Here is an 18,809-nt window from a genome sequence, read left to right as displayed (position 1 = left end):
ACTGCAGATTGGACTTGAAATGTTACTTTGAAGAAAGAGAACAAAGCTTCTACAAGGAGATGTTTTACTGTCAGCACCAGCCTTGTTTGCCGGGCGACACAAGGGCATATCTAGTCTCCAGTCACCAGCCCAGACCGAGTTTCCCATAGAGTCTGTGTTTCACTTGCCAGCTATAGAAAGATGGGTTGCACATTGTAGGGCACTTCAAATGTCAGCAAAGAACTCTGGTCTTTCAAAGACCCATATCCACAATAACGAATTTAGCACTTAGAAACGCGTACTTATTGGACTGGGTTTAGTTTCCATTAACATGATATAAAACCAAAGATCACACAAAGTAAATTGTTTACATGCTCTTGACGGCAAATTTGTCAGGATTTTCTCTGAGACAACAGACTGTATACAGCAACTGATTTACTTTTCAGTGATGTTAAAGCTATATACAAGCTTGTGTATAGAGGTAGTCCCCTGCTTTGCTATGTTTTGGCATTTATAACATTTATTTCATCTTTTTTTGACAGTGCTCTTATGATCTGTTATCCAAAACATTTAGTATTGGTATCACGATAGCTTTGCATTTTGATTGTAACGGAACATGGATTTCCATATTTTTATAGAGGCTGCTTTAAAACAAGCAAACAAACAAACCCCACAAAAATCCCTTAAGCAACATCAACAACAAAAGCCCCAAGGTGTTCTTTGCAGAGCATTCAAGCATAAGGATTCTTGGTTTTGATTGAGTGATTGAGTATTACTGAGATAAAAGGAGACGTATGTTGACAACGTTTCATGAAGTGGAAGTCAAAGGATGTTAGAGTAGCTAAGAATACCTTTACAGTGCCACTGCTTTCATTACTTTTCTTTTTCTTCACCTTTTATGCTTTCTTTTAAGTACCTTTCACTCATCTGTAGTATTACCAGTTCTATTTTATTCCTCTTCTCAATTTGTTCTCAAGATTTCTGTAAACTCACTGATCCCTTTCTCATAGGAATGTGTACAGAAAACACTGTGCTTTGCTACATGAAAGGGAAAACTGTCATTTTCTCAGACATACTGACAAAATATTGATTCTATGTTGCATATAAAGGATATAAAAGCATAGATGGGACATCGAACAGTTCTATTGAGAAGATTCTGCTCAATTAGGAGATTAGTAACATTACCTAATATACTAAAATATACCACAAATACTGAAGTATAACAATAATGCGCTACAGCACAAAATGGAGAACTGGTTTCACAGCTGCTTCTAAATGATGCTATTTCAGTGTAGAGATGGAAACTTGAATTTTTCAAGAGAAGGAACTGGCATCTCCAAGTGCCCAGACACATGCATTTTGAAATGTGGTTAGAAACTCTCAAAATATTCTGGCTTCTCTTATAAACACAGCTGAAGATGAGTTAGAGTTGTAAAACCATGTGGGAACATAGGAAGGAAAAAAAGATGAGAGAATCAAGAAGATTTATATTTTGGAAATATGTCTAAAAATGTGCCAGAAGTTTTAGAGAATTAGACATCACTGTGTAATTCAGTCACCCTGTTTCCCTAAAACCTGAGAACTAATCTTTATTTAGACTCATGGATTTCCAAGTTGACTGGCTGCTTTAGGAATATTGATGTGATTGTTCCAAAGTTTCCCCTTGTTTAAAATGAAGTAGATCAAATGTCTCTGAAATGGATTTTAAGGCAATTTTCAGGTACTCTTATAAAAAATCGTGATATTTGAAATACTTAACTGCCTATCTGTCTGGAGGGTAAAAGAGTTCACTTAATCAACAGTGTAAAATTTATAAAGCATGTATTTTGTTTAATGCTAGTTTCCATGGATGCTCTTTGCTTGCTTATTTATGGACTATTTTGGTAAAAATGAGTTGAACATAGGACCAGGCACAATTATATTGAGAATAAAGTCTTTTTTCCAGAATCTCAACAAAATAAAATAAACCTTTTGTTTATTTAAATCTTTGCTTTAAACTGTATATAAAATGTTATATTTTGTTTCATCCCCCAGCTGCTGACAACAGCTCTTATTTTTTTCACCCCTTGACCAACCTTATGTATTAAAAGCATTCTTACAGTACTTATTTTGACAGAGGAGAACAAACTATTAAAACCATAGTTGTTTTTCCATCTTTTTCTTTTATTCAACGTGTATTAGAGGATAGCTTCTCTTGTTCTGTGCATCGCATTGCCTAAGATATTTATTTGCTTTCTGACCTGAAGCAGAATTTGTCATCTGCAGCTGTTTTTCATGGAAAATTACACTGCATAATTAACAGTTTCACATCCCTTTAATAATCAAAGTGCTAAATTATTGGGAATGGTGTGCTTCAGCTTTGTCCTCTGCTTATTGGCATTTGCTAATCTTGGTGTGAATGCACAAAGCTTCATTCTCAGGAAATTATGAACATAAATTAGTGTAATAATAATGACCAAAAAAGAGTCAACTCTTTGAAACTGTTCTAATGTTTTAGTTTGTAAAGATGAAAATATTCAAGTAAGGTTTCTTAAGGCAAAGTTTACATTTATTTTCATGCTGAAGAAAGTGGGTACCCTATAAATGGGATACAAAAATATATTCAGACCAAAATGTGCATGTCAGATGGTAGGGCCCTGAGGCTGTCTAGCAACCTGTGTAACTCTCTGGAAGAATTAACATCTGTTTCATGTACCATTGCTAAAGCTGAAGAAAGTCAACCAAATCCCAAGGGATTTTAAGAGCATCCAGATAGGCAACCATTGCATTGTTTATGCTTATTGCAAGTGTTCTGACATCACTATCAGATGAATAAAGTACATCATAATGCAGAAGAATCACAGGTATGCAGGTATTTCCACATTTCATAGGGATTAGGAATGCCTCCTCAAAAGTTAAATCTTAAAGCATTACTACAAGTTTTAGGGCATACTTGAACATTAACAGTTCAGGTACATTATTCCAGCTTTATTCTCAATAAGATGAATTCAGTCCTTATTTCATCTCTTTCTCTACTGTTCTTGAGATATTGAGAACTTTTGCTAAGATGAATATTTTTATGAGGTACTAATATGGTCACTTTTCTCATGACTGGATAGTATGTTTTCAGGTTGGGTTTAAAAAATTTACTTCCTTGGTCTCAGAAATTTACATCTTGTGTGATTAGTTATACATCTTCAAATATTTTCAAATAAAACAAAATCTCCTTTCTTTCTCATCTGTTGTAATGAAAGTAGAAGATAATGGAGAATTAGACTCTGTGGTTTTCCTTTACCCCATAAAAAGTGAGAAATCCCTGCAGAAATTAGTTTTATAGATGATTAGCAGTGGATATTGCCCTATTCTGAAAGTTAGAAAAGCGTATTCAGCTATTAGGAACATTACTTTGAAGCGGATCCTAAACAGCAAGGGACATTAGCAAATATCAGCTTTGTATCAAAACTTGCATGCTATTAAACTTCTGTGAATCCTACACAATTTCTTTTTAGTTCCCAAAAAAAGACTTGAGTGTTGTGGGAAGTAGTAGACTTTGAAATCTGAGCAGGAGGGTCAGGATAAAGAAGGTCAGGTTCCAAAAAAATTCAGTTTTGTGAACACAGGACAGCAAGCTGAGTCTGACACATTGGTTTGCAAGTCTTGAATTGCAATTCAGCACGGTCATTCTTTGAACACGTTGACAGTATACAAGGACTGTTTCCTTCTATGGAAACTCTTACAACAATTTCTTCTTGTAACGTAGCCTGGGTACAAAACAATATGTTTGTGCTCTCTTTTTGTCATACTTTGCCTGTGGACAATCTGTAGACAAGTTTGATGTCTTCACATCCTAGCTAATACCGTCCCTTGCCCTTATTGCGTCTTCTGGAGTTCTCAGAGAAGGAAGAGGAAGCTAAAATGTTTCTGCTTAGAAAGTCTAGGCATGGCTATTCCTTATGGAGTATACTTGTACTGCTTGTACTAATTGCAGTAGATTTAATAGATGTTTTACACAATATTCCTATTTTGGTTGAAGCATTACCTCTATGCGATCTTATTATGAGTCTATGAAATTATAACTTCTCTCCTGAAGGACTTAAAGTTATTATATTTCCTATATGTCTGACTTCAGAGGTAATGGGGAATTCTTCCTCAGGACAGCTGATTTACTTTAGATTTTTTTGTGTAGGTGAATCAACAATAAATGGAATCTCATCATTTCACTTCTCCATCAGAATGTAATCAGTGCATTTTTCCTACTACTAAAGAGTCTTTTACCCTCATGTCTTTTTTATTTGTTTTGTTTTCTGTTCTTCTTCTGATGCCTACTTGGTAGTGACATAACATAAAACACTAACAGAAATGCAAATGAAATTGAATGAGAACTGAACAAAAAGGAATCCAAACTGAATGCACGGGATCAGTATCACTACAACAAACTTGTGGCGATTCACCTCGAGTCTTATTCTTCATATTCAATACGGATTTACACAACCATAAGTCTTTCCATTACTATAATTTGTTTAAAAGAATATTTCTGATATCTCACAAAATATTTTGCAATGCATCTACAACAGTTCCAGAATTAGTGATAGATACATTTATAGTATATTTACAATCAAATAAGTTAATCTTCAGTGGGAAGAAAAAAGGGGGAATGATGCAAGGTGTTCTTTAACAAAGCATGACATCGTAGTAATGTAGTGCACCTCACATTTAAAAAGAAATGTCTTATTTCACTACAGAGTGAAAACAGGAGTAAATTTTTCAGTAGATCCATAAAAAAGAAATGTCAAACTATCCATCCTAAGATTCAGTTGGTTTAACACGAACTCATTATATGTAAGAAAAGAGTTTCCCAAAGGAATTCAAATGAACGTTTTAGAATCAAAACATTTTTTCCAAAAATGATTATTTTCCACCACAGGCTACATTTCCATGGAATTTTGCTCGTACTCAAATAAAATCTGTAGATTAAGTTTATGAATGACTTAAGATATATTTGTGAGGTTTTAAAATAATTTCTTAAACTTTCTATAACAATACTTAGCAATCTTTCATATTTAGGAAATAAAAAATGAATTCACTAATTCGTAGGAAATAATAAAATTTTTAACATGTTAACTATGATCACCTAAATTTTCCAAACCATGAAGTGGTAGCTGGGATTATTTATTTCCATCAAGTCAATTGCTAAAGAAGAGCAAATGAGATTAATTACTCTTGTCCTACTAAGGAAAAAAACTTCTGGAATAGAAATTTCAAATACTATAGAATTTATTTTCCAGTACTTCTTTAATTCTGCTATTGTCCAACAATAAAACACAGATCTCTTCCTTCCTTGCTTACCCTTTGCTGAAACCATTTCTTCTGCACTTTCCTTATATTACAACACACTAACTGAGAAGTGGTCTGTCTGGGGCCAAATAAAGGGCAAGGGTCTAAGTATAGACTGGTAACAGTTGCTACCCTCTAAGGATAGCAATTGTTCCTTTTCACCCTTCAGGGATGTGAAACAACTCATTATTTGTCTTCAGTACTTCATCAACCATAACCATAAGACAATAACCTTATTCTAGGTGTTGATTTCTCCCCATGAGAATCTTTTTTTTTTTTTGTTTTCCTTTATATACTTAGATAATTTCTGCTGTAATGCAGTCCTAATTAAATCAACTTTTTTTTTCCCCAGGAAAAAATTTGGCCAAAAGGCTGATTTCTAAATTTAAAATCTTATTTTTTCATTGACCTTGCTACAAGCATATTTTTAATATCAAACACAAGGAGCACAGTTAGAAAACAAAATCAGTGCTATGAGTTGGAGTGCATACATAAGAAAGAATTCAAAATTTTCTTTTCATTTCTACTTTTTTTTTATATTTCCAAGTTCAACTGCATGAATGCCAAAGCTCTGGTTGAGCTGTGCTAAATTTTACAACAAAAATTTGACTAATCATAAATTGATTATCCTTGCCAAATACCATTTCTTTTACTAGAAAGAAGGTGGTGAACATTTACACCATTTTCTAAGCCACTTCTTCCATCTCATCAAATGAATTGTAGATCTACAGAAGCAATGAGGAGAAAAACAGATAAGAGAACTAAAATGTTCTTCACCTTCCATTTCACATCTCTCCCAATCCTTCATAGTCATATAGGCACTACTGTTGTATAGGCTCTGTTATAATGATTCATATATTTCATTAACACATTACTAATATTTCAAATTACATTAATCTATTAAAAACCTGAGTAGAATACCGCATAATTTAACCTTCTAAAATTCTTCTGATGTTCAGTTTTTATATTTTTTAAATTTTTTTCTCCTTTTCAAAGGATTAATGTAGTAGCATCTGTTTTCTAACAGTATTCTCAAAGCCAATATAATCCCGCCTGTTTATTTTAAGGCAACAGTGCAACAGATTATTTGAGTCTTTCTGGATGTCATTTTCCCATAGTCACCTCTGAATATACATCTGTAAAACTCATTTCTATGTAGTTCTCAAAGACAAGTATATTTTTCCTTATATAAATAATATTTCTAGATTTTTCCTATGTAACAACTAGTCTCACCTACTGAAAAAGCAAAATTATTTTAAAAATTCCATTAATTTCTTCACTAGGTGAAGTATCTATATAAAGTGCCCTGTATAATTCACTAGATAAATTCCACTGAATTTAAAATAGTTCTCTGTCCATTTAAAACATGTCAGGGAAAAATACGCAATTTGAGTATTATGAAAAAAAAAATGTTATTTGAAACCTATTATTTTTCCTTTGCTTTTCCAATTCCTTCAATTTATGTAAGCTTGAGCTAATGGCATTGGGATAATTATCAGTTTTCTAGTGGATAAATCCTCTGCCAGCTTTAGAAATCTATGGAAACTCCTTTGATGGGATCCATAAAGATTCTAAAATTTAGAATGTTAAAGATGAGAAAAAAAAAAACCTCAGTGAAAGAAGAGTATTTTGAACATTAGGATATTTTCCTGTTTTTTCCACAGGCATGCCTGTTGCCATGGAAAAAAGGTAGTAAAAAGTAAAAAAAAAAAAAAAAAGAATACTTTTGAGTTTAAAGAAAGAGTACGCTTGATATCAAGGAGACAAATCTCTTTGGGTTGTAGAAGGCAAGAGATCTGTGACTAATGAATTGAAACACCAAGAATATATCCAGATTCTTCTCACAGCAAAAGCAAATTCACTCAGCACTTTAAAAACGTATTTTATTATAGACTTGTGTAAATGTTTTCATTTAAGAATGTGCCATCTTTTTCACTCAGGTATGTCACAGACTTCTATAAATAGCAGCTTTTGAACTAAAGAGCTCTAATTTTTTCCCAGCATTTGGCAATCAGAACTTAGTTGATCACCTAACACACTAATGCATTTTTAGGAAAACAAGACTGGGGATTTCATATCACTCCCAGATTAATCTTCAGTGTAAATGAATTCATAAAACAACTGCTGTTTTTAAAAATAAGAACAATAACATTTGGCTACCTCTTTTGATAGTATCTCAATATCTGCAGCAGGGCCCCTTTGACTTCTACTTAAAAAAATCAGACTTTAATGAATTACTTAGCTCTAATGCAGATCTGTAAACATAAATTAAAGCTCCAAAGCTGTTGGCATATAGGTGGCTCCATAACAGAAACTTATGTTAAGGCTGATATGTGACTACAGGGCAGGAAGATATGTTTTGGAAAAAAGTGTAGAAAATAAAATACTCCAAGGTTTATAGCTTTGGGGTCTGAATGTAGTTATATTGAAATATACTTCAAATCATAAAAATTAGATCTTATTTTAGCATTACAAAGCTCTGAGCAGCTTTGAACAACCATCAATCTATTTTATTTGGTTTTCTTTGTATTTCAGGCAATCCTCAGCTTCTAAGTTAGGAACTGTTAATAACTGAAAAAAACTTACCTGTGTTTAAGGGTACACTTCTAAACAAATGCAAGAATATGAGATATCAAAACCAGCAAACAAAAAAGGCTTATTTTCAAAAGAATGTGCATTATTCACCTCTAGCAGTGAAATGTTGAAAGTCATAGTGTTTATATTTCTATATACTCCATAGGCTACAAATTTTTGTTCACATATTCTTGTTCTCATGCATTTTCCCTTTTTATCCTCATGCAGTGGATAGTTGTAGAGGTGGAAGACTGCAAAAAAAAGTCCCTCCAAAAAGTCTCTGAACCTGTCTTTAAATGTAACTGCTCTAGGGTAAGATAACAAGATCAATTACAATTATTTGATTTGACACGGAGCATTAGTTGAGAATTCTAAATGAGTTTAAAAGACTTAGGAACCCATTTCTTTAGAAATTCCTTTGTCATTTCTAAATTTTTATCAGTTCATAGCCCTCTCATGCTCAAACAAATTTTTTTTTTTCTTAGAATTTTATATTTTGGTCCTAGATCAACCATTATGATCATCTAATCTGATTTCCTGCATAATATGGGCAATAAAATTTCATTCAGTAATTTCATATCTGCCTGTGTATTATTCTGATGACCATTTAAAACTGCACATGCTACAGGTAGACTTAACAGCCTTATCAGATGTCCTCACACTTTTGTTAAGACTAAAAACCATGTGATATATAGATATATAAGCACCAATTACTGAAAGTCTGTAGGCTGGATACATCATGCTTTATGTAAGTTGCTTGTTAATGTGAATTTCTGTTGATTTTTTAGTTGCTCTCTTTCTTATTCATGGTGCTAGTGTTGCCATGAAGAGGTGTTATCTTATGCTGATGTTATTCGGTTTATTAGGAGATCTGAGGCTGGAATTTTCTGTAAATAATGGACCCATTTTTTTCAGGCTAGGATAACAGAAATATTTTTTTTCCCTTTTCTTTCTTTCTTTCTCCCCCCCCCCCACCCCACTACTGCATAGCATGGAATAACATAAAAATAGCTATGAGCCATCTGATCACTACTTAACAATGAAATTCTCTAAGTGTCTGTATACGATATCCATTTTTCTCCAGATTTAAGTAACTGCTACATTATATAGTGTTTTATAAATCTTGAAATAAAATACAAAACTCTGTAGAATACATAAGAAATAAAAATCAAAATCAAAATCAGAAGAACAAAGCTATAGCAGCTGTGGAAATCGGCTGTAAAAGCATGGATTGGAATCGTGCTAGAAAAAAGGAAAGCGTGAGAGCCTGGACAGTGGAACAGGGTTAGAGTCATATATTATGACAGACAGAATAGAGAGGGAATGGATTACTGAGAGAACACCAGTTAATGGCCACAGTAGGTGATAACCATATTTCTGGTTGGGAATAATAGTATCCCAAGAGCATAGTTTTAAAAAATTAAAATATGAAGAAGCCTTTGAAATACAATTTGTACAATGAATGAATTACAGTTTCAAGCAAAACGCAAAGAAAATTCTAGAATTATTGGCTTTTTTTCTTTTTTAGTCTCTTCTTTTTCTCTTTTCCTTTTTTTTTTCTTTTTGTCCAAAGAAAAGAGCAAAAGACTCTGTAAAGTTACTGAAGACTCTTGTATTGTCTTTGATATTTGATATAAAACATCTCCCACTGGTAGGTAGAAAATGCTAGAGGACCTTTCTCCGAGCTCTCCTTTCCTGATAACAAGGAAGAGAAAACACTGTACTTTTTGAAGAATCTTTCTCCTTTGGGTTACATCCGCAGACAATGAGCTCTCTCACCTAAAAAAACCCTGCAACCAAAGTGTACTTGGTGTGTAGATGATTGCCCTGACAGTAGTTATTGTGCTGCATCTTTCCAGTTGAGGAACTATTTTGTAACAAACTAAGTCTTAGTAATTTTTATTCTTAGGTTATTTTTCTCTTTTGCTTGTGCCAACCATTGCACTAAACTATGATAAAGGTATCTGGTTTAGGAAAACAATTAGTTTTTCACTGAATGGAAAAGTGATATTCATAGAAATCAGGGATTAAATCAACAAGAAGCCAAGTGGCCTAGGAAAGGACAAGAGTAAAACTTCTATAGCATAGCTGTGCTGTACTATTTGAGGAAATAATGCATCTGTAATAAGGAAGCAGGTGCATAAAATGAAGCCCAAATGGTTAACTTAAAGTGGCCAGGAAAAGGCTTAAAGACATCACAAGAGCAGGCTGACAGCATGCTGAAAGTTTGCTAAAGAAAGTTAGTTAAAAAACACTGAAAATAATGTCAGACTAAAGAGACTATCCTTACAGCAATTAGAGAACAGCCAGTGAAAGGTAAGTATATTCACACAGCTGGGCAGGAAGTATGTCTTCACCCTCCAGTATCCTTCTGGCCTCTTCTTCAGGTTTCTGCACTATTAGATTTCTTCCAGAGATAGCCTTTGCCTTGCCGTGTACAGGGGCCTTAGAAAAGTTCCATGAATCAGGAGGAAGAATATGAATATAGGAAGGTTGTGAATGGAAAGAAAAGCAAAGAACTTAGCTCTTGGTGATTTTACTTTCAATTTTTTACTTTCTAATTGATAGACCTTGGATTACTGTAAAGCTTATCCAAGCTCAACTCAGTGGATACTTGAAATCTCTAAGCAGGCAATTTATGGATCTTGGGAAGTTTGAAGAAGAGATCCAACTTTGAGATAGACAGGACCATCTTTTAACATCTATAAGGATCACTGATGTAGATCCCCGCAGTATGAACTATAGAATTCTAGTGTGATTTCTACTTTTGACGTCTGACTGTCTATAGGTGATTTTTTTCATGCAACGTCTGGGGCTTTTTATTTTTTAAAAATATTATTCTTAATATCAGTTAAACATGTTATTTACCAATGTCAGGAAGCAGTATGTGCATGAATATCCATCCTGTCATTAAAAAAATATATTCATTACTTGATTGTTAGCTATATGGAAAAATATTTTTTTTCCCTGTGCTAGTGGTAGTATGGATCAATTATCAAAGCAAAAATGTGCTAGGCAATAACACTGAGGATCCCCAAACTAGGAATAGTTCCCAAGGGATTTGCAGAATTATTATTTGACCCATATAAAACATGGTGAACATTGGCTCCCAACCATGCTAGAGGGAAAGTGATCTTCATATAAAAAGGACTTTTATTGTTTGAACTTCTTATATTGTCATAAAGGACAAGGACAACTGAAGTTAATGACAGTATATAGTACTTAAATGCTTTTGTCTCTTTAGAGAACTCACAAGGTAATGTATAGAAAACATTTTTACTTTCAACAGAAATTATTCATACTTTTATGTCCTGAATGCCTATGATTTATTCTTTAATTAAAAATTTTACTTTACAAGGAAGTGGGTAAAAATTGACTTTTAATCTATCAGTTATATTGGCAGATGGTTATAGGGAAGAAACCTGTAAAAGTCCATGCCTTGGGTAAAGAACAGCTCCGTTTGATTGTCATTTACTTATTCAGTAAAACAAAATTTTAAAAAGATTAACTGGAACTTTTGAGAGATTTTTTTTTCTCATTTTGTTATTGCATCTCCTTTGTTGGGGGTAAGGGTTTGACAGCTATCTGTTTAATCTTACCTATAACTATGTTCATCTTTTTTAGCAGTAATTCTTTCAGACTTAGTAAATTAAAGGGAGGGATTCTTATGTTCACAACAGTTGTGTGTTTTTCTTTGTATAGGAAGACATATAGATAGAATATTCTGGGTTTAATACCTTTATCTTGGAGTAAGATTATCAAAACATGATCTCTGTTTCAAAGAAAGCAGAAATTAAACATAATTCCATCTATTTCTAGAAGTAAATCTTCAGAGACTTTATTGTTTGAAAACACTCAATGGTGTTTGGATTTTTTAAGGTTTGATAAAATGTGTAATTGTGATAAATGACAGCTGATGGGGAACAGTTTAGTTCACACAGAATGTTTCTGATGTGATACCTTCTTGATGCCAGTGGCCCCAAAACTACTTTCATTACAAAGTTAGTTCTAGAATTAGTCCTAGATTGTAATTAGTAACAAAAAAATGTTGGCTGTTAACTCCAACAGTTAACACAAAGTGCTTGAAATACTGAAGTCCTTCTACATCTTATGCAACAACTACCTTACACAACAGTTTCTTTTCTTCCATTCCTTACAAACAATGGTAAATTTAAACACTTCCAGTGGACGCTTCTATTGCGGAAAATACTTGGGCTTGACGCAGCATACTATAGTTTTGTTCCAGAGCATCCCAAATTACTTTCTGAATCGATACATACTATTTTCCTTCAATTTTCCAGGAATCCTGACAGTATTATAATACATTGAAACCACCTTTCAATGTTACCACAGTGCCATTATTCTGGGAAACATTTATTTATTGGAATATTTGTATTTTCTTTCTTCGTCTTAGGTAAAGTAACCTGTAAAGCACCCACACCTACTACAGAAGGATACACCTACTATTTGCAGTTATCTAATTTTCTTTTAAAGTGCACTTGATACATATCCATTTGAAGGAAAGAAAATATACATTAGTAAAATGTTGTGTTCATGATCTTATTCAGTTATCAGTGATTCAGAAGCTGCTGAAAGGTAAAAAATGGTGACCATATATAGCAATTGAAAGAAAAATAACAAATTACTGTAAGTTAAAATCTTTATTGCATTAGAATGCTGATTTATTTAGGCATGACACAATCTGTACTAATGATTTTGTGTGTGTGTGTGTGAAAGAGGTCTCTGTATAGAAGTCTACCTGAAAATTTGTGAACTTTATTCTGTGTGACAATGGTAATACTTGCCAGCATAGACTGAAAATAGAACATAAATACAATTTTTCTTAATGATAATGCATTTTTATTGTTGTTCAAGGCAGAAAGTCAATTTAGTGTGTCACAATGGCCAAATAGATAATATTATCCCTGTTTATAATATAATATCTATATAAAGAGCTACAATTTAGTATTGGTGGTAATCCTATCCCTAATTTTTAAATATTCTTCACCACTTAATTCTCAGTTTTCTAAAGCTTGGTTCTACCTTGTTGTGCTGTTTTTGTCTTGGGTAGAATTAATTTTCTTCATAGTAGCTAATATAGGGATGGTTTTGTTGCTGCTGAGCAGTGCTTGCACAGAGTCAAGGCCTTTTCTGTTTCTCACCCCACCCCACCTGCGAGTAGGCTGGGGGTGCACAAGGAATTTGGAGGGGGCACAGCTGGGACAGCTGACCCCAACTGACCAAAGGGATATTCCAGACCACATAGAATCATAGAATCATAGAATCATAGAATGTTTAGGGTTGGAAGGGACCACTAGTGGTCATCTAGTCCAACCCCCCTGCAGTGAGCAGGGACACTGCTAACTAGATCAGATTGCTCAGAGCCCCATCCAACCTGGCCTTGAATGTTCCCAGGGATGGGGCCTCCACTACCTCTCTGGGCAACCTGTTCCAGTGGTTTACCACCCTCATTGTAAAGAATTTTTTCCTTATATCTAGCCTAAACCTACCCCGATTTAGTTTAAAACCATTACCCCTTGTCCTAACGCAGCTGGCCCTACTAAAAAGGTTTTCCCCCTCTTTCCTATAGGCCCCCTTTAGGTACTGAAAGGCCGCAATCAGGTCTCCCCGCAGCCTTCTTTTCTCTAGACTGAACAAGCCCAACTCTCTCAGCCTGTCCTCATAGGAGAGGTGCTCCAGCCCTCGGATCATTTTAGTAGCCCTCTTCTGGACCCGCTCCAACACTTCCATGTCCTTCTTGTGCTGAGGGCTCCAGAGCTGGACGCAGTACTCTAGGTGAGGTCTCACCAGAGCTGAGTAGAGGGGCAGAATTACCTCCCTCGACCTGCTGGCCACGCTCCTCCTGATGCAGCCCAGAGTACGGTGTTACCCCAACCCAGGTGCAGGACCTTGCACTTGGCCTTGTTGAACCTCATGAGGTTCACACAGGCCCACCTCTCCAGCCTGTCCAGGTCTCTTTGGATGACATCCCTTCCTTCTGGTGTGTCAACCTCACCACTCAGCTTGGTGTCATCCGCAAACTTGCTGAGGGTGCACTCGATCTCGCTGTCTAAGTCATTGATGAAAATGTTAAAGAGCACATGAGGTCATGCTTAGCATATAAGGCTGGGGAAAGAAGAAGGGGGGGGTGGGGTGGGGGGGGTGGCATTCAGAGTGATGATGTTTGTCTTTCCAAGTCACCATGATGTGTGATGGAGCCCTGCTTTCCTGGAGATGGCTGAACACCTGCCTGCCCATGGGAAACAGTGAATGAATTCTTTGTTTTGCTTTGCTTGCACACATGGCTTTTGCTTTACCTATTAAACTGTCTTTATCTCAACCCACAAGTTTTCTCACTTTAACTCTTTTGATTCTGTCCCCCATCCCACCTCAGGAGTAGTGAGTAAGCAGCTGTGTGGTGCTTAGTTGCCAGCTGGGGTTAAACATTTGTCCCTATACCCACAGACTTCAGGAAAAGTTTGAGCCAAGGTCCAGATGCAAGCTTTGAAACATATCAACAAAAATCAATACATACACTGTTGTTGATGAATTCTGAAGAAGAAATATGCCTACTGTTTCATTACTTATCTAAGAGGAGGGATTTTCCTCTTGGGATGAAGGATGCCCTTGAAGAGCACCCTTGTATCTTTAGGGTGTGAACTCAGGTTTCCAATCTCATTTTCTACCTCTACTAAGTTTGTACTTGAGTTCTATTAATTAACATGTTACATGACAATTGACACTGTGCAGTAAACAAACCAATCAACTAGCCAAACACTGTAATACAGTATGCTATCAGCTCAGTGGGTCAAAACCCAGAGGGAACACCTATGGACTGAGGACTACAGGTACCAACATACCCTCTTCAGCAATTGTATTGGGTCAAGTTGCATAGTGATGTGCTTTCTATTGGTATGTAGAAAGGGGTCGATAACAACCACCACAGCAATGTTCTGCTTCTCTTCAAATTCTGCTACTATACCAGAGGTTATGTAGTCTGTTGAAAAGTCCTTCAGTTACTGCAGATAAGGATAAAGAGTAGTTTACCTTACCACCCTAGACATGACAAAACTGAGCTTTAACAACCGTGTTGGTGTTCAGAAAAGGTGACATAATCTTGTTAGCCAGAGGTAGAAGGTGTTACTGACTTCTCTCTGAATGTCTGTGGTCAGTGATGTAGTGTTCGCTCTCAATTATATAATTTGAACACTTGAAAAGAGGATAGACAACCTCAGCACAAACTGGGCACTGTGTGATAAGCAGCCTTCGTTGTTTCTTTCTCCTGCTTTGACATGTTTGCATTGTTCAGTTTAACCAGCTGTACTCTGTAATCAATGGTCTTTTTATTTAAAGAAGCATCTGAGGAACATATGTTTGAAATTACTAGACAACTATGCAGGGCTCTGAGTCATTGGCTACTCTTGATGCAACACATGAGAACTCAAAATATTGCCAATGGTTGCTTGCAATATTGAATAAATCTCAGTTAATCACTGGATAATTAACCAAGCGACATAACTACCAAGTTAAGACCATTATTACATAGTTTATTAAATAACTAACAAACTGTGCTGATGAAATGGACGTTATAATAGCAGAGCACTATTATTTCAGCACTTTGTGTGGAAAGTAATGATGATAAAAACTAAAAATGGGAATTTACAATTCCTTTGCCAAGCTTCTTATCCCATTTATTTCCTGCAATCACATAACATAATGTGTCTGTCACATCTTTCCAAATGAATATTTAATGAGCTATTACATACCACAAGCTCTGCTAGGTAGGAAAAACCGGAAGATTCTTGAATTTCTTGTGCAAAAGTTATATAATACTTCAATATTATACAGGTAACCCTTGTTTGGGACACCCTAATCTGGTGGCGCTGATATACATAGCATCCTTTATCTGAGAAAATTTTACTTCTGATTTCCAGGTAGCATTCTTGAGCTACCTCATTCAGTAAAAGCTCAAGGAAATAAAGCTCTCAGTTTCATTAGGACTGTCTGTGTATTCACCGGGAGTATTTTAAGAAGGATTTAGGTTTGATCAGGGAGACCTACATAATGATATGTAGTAATGCATAAGTTAGACAGGTTTAATAGTTTGCCAAGTTGTTATCTGTTGCTTGAGTGTTGCTTAGGGGAGCCCAGAATGCAGACACAGTCTCCATAGGAGTATGGTGAATGCTTCCAAACTTTATTCCCGAGTACGGGTATACTTATAGTACAAGCAGGGTTCACGCGGCACAAGCAATAATTTCATTGGTCTTAACACACTGTCCACGCGCTTCTCCTCAGACACTGATGGCACCTGTAATACTTTTCATTGGTTTAAGCTTTACTGTCCACGCGCTTATTCTCAAGTAGTGATTGGATATATAAAACAAAGCACACAGCTACCTTATGCAAGCCTTGCGATTAGAGCACATCCTAGTTAGTCTTATCAAATTCCTTCATTCTTGTTTGCAACAGGTGCAACCTCTTCCTTTCAGGGCCCCAAGGACACACTGTTTTCAAACCCTGGATTGTCCACATATTCCCATAATATTTTATGGCCTTGTTGTTCAATAAACTCCTCTACAGTTATCCCCATTCTTAAAACATGGTGTGCAACAATTTTGTTTATGTGAAGTTTCAATGGCATAATCTACAGCATTGCAGTTATAATAGCATAAACACATGTGGTAAGTTTCAGTGAAAATTAGACTACTAGTTTTGGCCTGACTTTGTCAAGTATACTGAATTTTAAAATGCCAAACCTTAAATGTCTGTTAACACTATTAATGCTCTCCAGTGTGGTGGGCTGAACCTGGCTGGCAGCTGAGCCCCCCACCCTCCACCTCCCACCCCCAGCTGCTTGCTCATTCCTCCTTGAGCAACATTGCTGAGAGAACTGGAAGAGCAAAAGCTGAAAACTTGTGGATCTAGATAAAGACAATTTAATAAGCAAAATAAAAATGCATGCACAAGCAAGACAAAACAAGGAATTTATGCACTACTTCCCATCAGCAGGCAATTCTGTCCCTGCACCCACAGACTTTAGAAAAGTTTGAGTAAAAGTCCAAATGCAAGCTTTGAAACATATGATCAAAAATCAATATACACCCTGTTGTTGATGAATTTCTGAAGAATTGATACTTCCAGGCAAACAGGTCCTCAGCACACATAAAGGTTACTTGGGAAGACAAACACCATAACCACAGATATCTCTCCTTGTCCTCATCCTTTCCCTGAGGTTTTATTGCTGAGGATGATGTCGGATGTTGTGAGGTATCCCTTTGGCCAGCTCATGTCAGCTGTCCCATCTGTGTCCCTTCCCAACTTCTTGTGTACCCCCAGAGTACTTGCTGTAGGGCAGAGTGGGAAAAAGAGAAAGCCTCAACACTGTGTAAGCACTTCCCAGCAATAGCCATAAGACTGGTGTGTTATCAACAGTTTTATTCGCAAATGCAGAACACAGTGCCATATGGGCTGGTATAAAAAAAAAAGAAGTCCATCCCAGCCAGACCCAGTACATCCAGTTCTTTGGGTATGTCTGTTTGTTTGTTCGTTTGTTTAAAATATTTTTCTAGTAAAAGCATACTTCACAGAAGCAAACAGAAGGGGGAAGAAGATGCACACAACACACTATAATGAGAATGTTATTCAGAGACATACTTACATGTTAAGCTAGTTCATAGACTACCAGGTTATGCTCTTAGCAAAAGGTCAGAGAAAGTTGATGCAACCCTATGATTAGTAGCAACAGCAACAAGAAGTCAAGTGAAGAATCAATGTTCAGTCAAAAGGGTGAAGCAGAACTCCCTTAAATACAATTAGTACAGAGTAGGCTAGTGTTTTAGTAGTTATTTGTCACTGTTGTCTGCTATATTCTGGTAAATACTGTAGATTTTATGGTATGTATATATAGATAGTGAAATTCTAATTATCTACAGATGTATTTACTAAAATAAAAATTGACCATATGATTATTACTGTGCACTTCTAATCAGTGCAACAAATACAGCATGATAAAAGAACATATTCTTACATAAGAAAATAAATGTGAGTCAGGAAAACAAAATGAAATGAGCTTACTTTTTTTTTTTCTTGACAAGGACTCATAGCAATACAGGAAAACTAAAACTTCTTCAAACTTGTTTAACATCAAAGCCCTTCTGAAAATTGTTAATGTTGTTTCCAAGTATTCAGGAACATTAGGCATTAAAGAATTGGGTTGTATGTCCTTGGGGAAGGAAATTAATGGACATAAAAGATTCTCTATCTTAATCTATATATTTATAATACGTACATAGTTCTTGTCATTGCTTTAAGCATTAATGAATATTAAACAGCAGTGAAATTACAATTTGCAGAACCAGCCTTCTGGGACTTTATTAAGTAGTCATGAATAAAGCCAGGGCTGCCTTTCTCTGTCAGAAGCTCTAAGCTGCATCTTCAACTGGTGACGTACTGCTATAGGTAATATGCTACTGCAGGTGGGCACTGGCTCAGGGTCTGCCTCTCCGAAGTCAGTACCTTAAGTCAGCTCTAAAACCTTGTTACAGAATATGAAGTTCACTTTAAAGTGTCAGATTCACTTGTTGTGAAAGGGTGCATGGACATACTAGTGCTTAGCCTGTAGTAGTACACAACAGGAGCAGCAGTTGTTTTGTAAAACTGTCAGTGCTTCTCACATATTGCTGTAAGTTTCTCACTACTGCACTAGAGCGGTCACATCTGCTGGGTAACTGCTTTCTCCGGTCGGCTCCTTCCCAGTCACATGAAAACACATCCAATGTGAATTAAGCAAGCATGGCTGGGAGGCAGCACCTTTGCCTGTGTGACCTACATCAGAAAAGTGGGACTGACTAGACACTTGTATAGCTAGTTTTGAGGGTGGAAATCAGGCTGTGATGATGGTGGCACTGGGTGGAGGGAGCTGGCTCCTCACCTGCATCACC

Source organism: Egretta garzetta, unplaced genomic scaffold (genome assembly GCF_000687185.1).
Source record: "Egretta garzetta isolate BGI_Z169 unplaced genomic scaffold, ASM68718v1 scaffold126, whole genome shotgun sequence".
In the NCBI taxonomy this organism is placed as follows: Eukaryota; Metazoa; Chordata; class Aves; order Pelecaniformes; family Ardeidae; genus Egretta; species Egretta garzetta.
The sequence above is the reverse complement of the archived record's forward strand: the minus strand, read 5'-3'. Positions refer to the sequence as shown.